The following is a 4191-nucleotide window of genomic DNA, read 5'->3' as shown; positions in this document are numbered from 1 at the left end:
GAAAGAGTGAGAACTCCCCTGAAATCTCTCATGTTGTTACAGTCTTAGAGGTTGCATTACTATATTGTAAGCTTTCGTGTTTGTTTCAATTAGCAATAGGGATGGTGGGGTTTGAATTCTTGTTATTTAGAAGTGGAAGCCATTAGCACCGATAACATACATACATATAAGACACATAATTAAAATGTCAGGTTATCCGTAGTTATTAGGTTGTCATTTAAAAGTAAAGTTCCTTATATTTCTGTCCCATCAGTAGAATGGAAGGATACGGGGAGTCATTGGTTCTCTTCCATTCTGTTTTCCTTTATGGGCGGGAGCTAATAGAAGTCACTGTTCTATGTTCAAAGGAAGCATTTCTAGAAAGAGGGGGATATTGTTTTTAAGTTTCACCATTAAATTTGGGCAGTTCTGTTAGTGTAACTCTCTCCTCAGTGGATGGGAGAGTGCCACTGATAAAATTAAGCTATTTAGGTAAATTCGGAATGGTCTGAGCGCCTGCTCATTTGTGTTAGTGCAGAGATTGACTAGATTCAGACAGACAGTCCACTCTGTCCCTGTGGCAAGGGAATGGGTAAGCCCTAGCGTAGAATGTAATTGTTTTCAAAACTGTTTTATATCTTAAGAGTGTCTTATTAAAGTGTAGATTTATTTCTTAAAATGTGGGTGATAGGAATTTTAAAGATTTATATAATGCTTCAAAAGCCTTTAGAATACTGTAAGAAAAGGGTTTTTTTTAATTGGCTTATCTGTATATCTGAACTCTTAAAACTTTCTTATAGCTAAAACACTAGGATTTATCTGCAGGATTGCAGAGAGATAATCTTGCCTTAAATAGACTGAAACAAAAACAAACAAAACCAGCCAACTGATGTTATACTTGATATTAAAATCTATTTTTCCCTATTTCTTTTTCTTTTGCTGCCCACACTGTGCCTTTATTTTATGAACTCCAGTTTTTTAATTTAGTCACAAACAATCCAATTCTAAACATTGAGCTTAAGAAGCTTTCATTCTTAGATTAAGTCATATGCTTTTTAAAAAAATCTTTTTATTCAGGAAAATATATTGAAATCATGCTACTGAGCCTCTATCTGATGTTTTGGTTCAGTATTCTTTTATCGTAAAACATAAACTAACATTTAAAAATTTACTGATGTATATTTAAAGCCAATAAACTGTTTCATTAATAACAAATCATGTGATGTGTTCCAATTACAAATGTAAGTGTTGGGAATGTGGATTTCATGATGGACTGTTTACTCAGTCAGGTCCACGGGTGCAAATGTAATAGTTGTAGGAGTCTACACACTCCAGGCAGCCCACAGGCAGGTGAAGAGGTGAGGTGTGGAGTGCCACGGAAGGAGTCTCCACTACCTTTACCTTGTTTTTTGTTGTATTTTGGAAGACAATTTTTTAGTAAATATTTTCCCCAGATTAAAAGAAGATGTTATATAAGTAGCATTGCCTCAAAAACTGGGACCAACCAAACTGTCAACCCTTTTACCTTAAAAGATGATACTCATCCCAAATGCATGTCATGCCCCAAAGGCCACATCCATGACAGACAATGAGCAAAGTTCACAACGCCTTTAACAAAATATGATGTTTCAATTATTTGTAAGGGTATAGTTCCCTTGACACAACTTCTAATGCAAAATAGCACAAAATACACTTCAAGAATTTTGATGGTAACTATGTAGAATTAACCGTGTTAACAGCGTTGAGGATGCCCAGACGAGCTCAAGTCATGGCATTGAAACCTTGTAGCTCTTATTAATTTTAATTTATTAGCTATAGCAATCTCTGTCTCAACTCTCTCCTTCTTTGACGTTCTCGTCAACCAGCCATCGTGACATTTACCATGAATTTCCTCCCTCAAGAATTTGGACTGCCCATCAGATTGTTGCTGCACACAATTGCCTTTGTATCTTTGTATGAAATAAAAGGCCATTTGTTCATTTTTGTGTTTCTTTTTCTCAGAGTCATTGTTAGCAGTTCCTGCAAAACAGTGTTAAATAGAGTGAGATTTAATAATTGAAAACCGCAACAAAAACAACCCCTTCATAGTCTTTTTGAAGGAACAAACGCAAGTCAGCTATCTCAAAGCAATTTTTAACTCTTGAGTTTAGCCTTTTTAAATGTTAAATGCTTGAAGTAGCCTCCACATAAAAAAGAACTGCGGCGGGTGAGTGGGGGAGGTGGAGGACTAACATAATGTCACTTAGTTCTTTTTTTTTTTACTAATCCAAAATTGTTTTTAATCATTATTGGTGGACACTTCAATGTCAGCTAATGGCTGGAAGTTTCAAATTACAGCAGCATTAAATGTTGTTTTATGACAGTAGTACCCTAGGTCATAGTGTGTCCCTCAGGGGACTTCTATGTTACATACAGGTCACCAGAAAAGACTAGGGGAAGTTGGATATGGAAAAAGTAAACAGCAGCAAAAGGGAGGAAAAATGGTTTCCTTTTAAGTATGGCCCCGGGGGGCACCCTTACTTAACATACAAATTCATATGGAAGCATCCTGTTGTGTTTTTGTTTTGTTTTTTTAATTTATTTTTTTGGCTGCGTTGGGTCTTCGTTGCTACCCGTGGGCTTTCTGTAGTTGCAGCGAGCAGGGGCTCCAGGTGCACAGGCTTCAGTAGTTGTGGCTCGCGGGCTGTAGAGCGCAGGCTCAGTAGTTGTGGTGCGTGGGCTTAGTTGCTCCGCGGCATGTGGGATCTTCCCGGACCAGGGATCAAACCCATGTCTCCTGCATTGGGAGGTGGATTCTTAACCACTGCGCCACCAGGGAAGTCCCATCCTGTTGTGTTTTTAAATTGTGGCCAGGCTGTATTGGAAAATCAGTGACAATATGAAACAAGGGGGGGGAAACGGAATAATTCTAAAGTAAACATAAGTGCAAAATTGGAGGTGGTGGTTTGTGTGGGTGGCTGGCAATCCCACAGGCCTCAGAGGAAGAGTGACGTGGTAAGAACCTGGGCTTTCCTGGCAGTGGGCCCTTCTGGAAGTTACCCCTTCGGAGCCCGTTTCCTCATTCCGAAATGGGGAGATGCCATCGAGTACATGTGTTACTGAAACCTGAAATACACGTTAACAACATGCTCTACATTGTCCTGCAAAGAAATCGAGGGAGTTAGGAAGGTGCTTATCAAGTATAACGATGTTAAGTAAGGAGACCAGGACGAGAGGAAAATAGGAGGAAGGTGGATAGCACCTGGGGTGATGCTCAAAGAGAGTGGCCACCGTGAGGCCTCGCAGAAAGGAGCTGGGGCGCCTCAGCGGTGCTGCAGACACCTTGTAAACCTGTGTAAACCGAAGAGAATCTGAGAAGAGTACACCCCTCCACACATTTTAAATTTGGCATCCAAATTTTTTGTTTAAATTGTATAGTGTGTAATTGCCAACATTGTGAATTTCCAGGTAAAAATTACCTCACTCTTAAAGGTATCCAATGGAACCCCCTATTTTATTTTTTAATACTTGTGTGTTATTAATTGCAGATAGCACCCCACTGTGTATGAGAAGGAAACTCCTCAGTAGAACACTGCAATGGAACCCCCTATTTTAAAAGGCACATGAACAAAGCCCTTCGTCAGTTGGAAACTTGACATCTTTTTTTCTCTTTAAAACTCATGTGTCTAGGGTGTCCCTGGTGGTGCAGTGGTTGAGAGTCTGTCTGCCAATGCAGGGGACACGGGTTCGTGCCCCGGTCTGGGAAGATCCCACGTGCCGCGGAGCGGCTAGGCCCATGAGCCATGGCCACTGAGCTGAGCCTGCACATCCGGAGCCTGTGCTCTGCAGTGGGAGAGGCCACAGCAGTGAGAGGCCCACGTACCACAAAAAAGAAAAAAGTCTCTATTCCACTTCCCTCAGAATTTTATTCTAATGTAATATTTTTAAGCTTAAGTCTTACTTTTTTTTTTTTGCAGTATTAAGTCTTACTTTTGACCATCCTGTCATTACGTATAATAAAAATTAAAATGTTTTTTTTCCTGTGACCATAAGGCTGTTAACTCAATCCAGAAACATACTTTGCATCATAATTATTGTTAATGCATTTTTGATCAAAGTAATCTTATATATTATCTTGACAAAGAATTCTAAGACATTTGAAATGCATTTCTTAATAAAGTTCTTAAAGTGAAGGTTTAAAAAACTTATGGATAAGTATTATTACTTGCTATA

The 4191-nt window shown here is 39.3% G+C and overlaps 1 protein-coding gene across 1 annotated transcript in view; it reads left to right on the top strand.

Annotated features, from left to right (window-relative positions):
- IQGAP1 (IQ motif containing GTPase activating protein 1) overlaps positions 1-1034 on the top strand; it is a 103248-nt gene extending 102214 nt beyond the window's left edge. The window contains exon 38 of the mRNA XM_007470561.1: positions 1-1034. This exon is cut by the window's left edge and continues 393 nt beyond it. The gene's annotated coding sequence lies outside the window, so the exon portion shown is untranslated.
- The last annotated feature ends 3157 nt before the right edge of the window (positions 1035-4191 follow it).

This window comes from Lipotes vexillifer, unplaced genomic scaffold, assembly GCF_000442215.2.
Source record: "Lipotes vexillifer unplaced genomic scaffold, Lipotes_vexillifer_v1.1 scaffold412, whole genome shotgun sequence".
NCBI lineage: Eukaryota > Metazoa > Chordata > Mammalia > Artiodactyla > Lipotidae > Lipotes > Lipotes vexillifer.
This window is presented reverse-complemented; position numbering and strand designations above follow the sequence as displayed.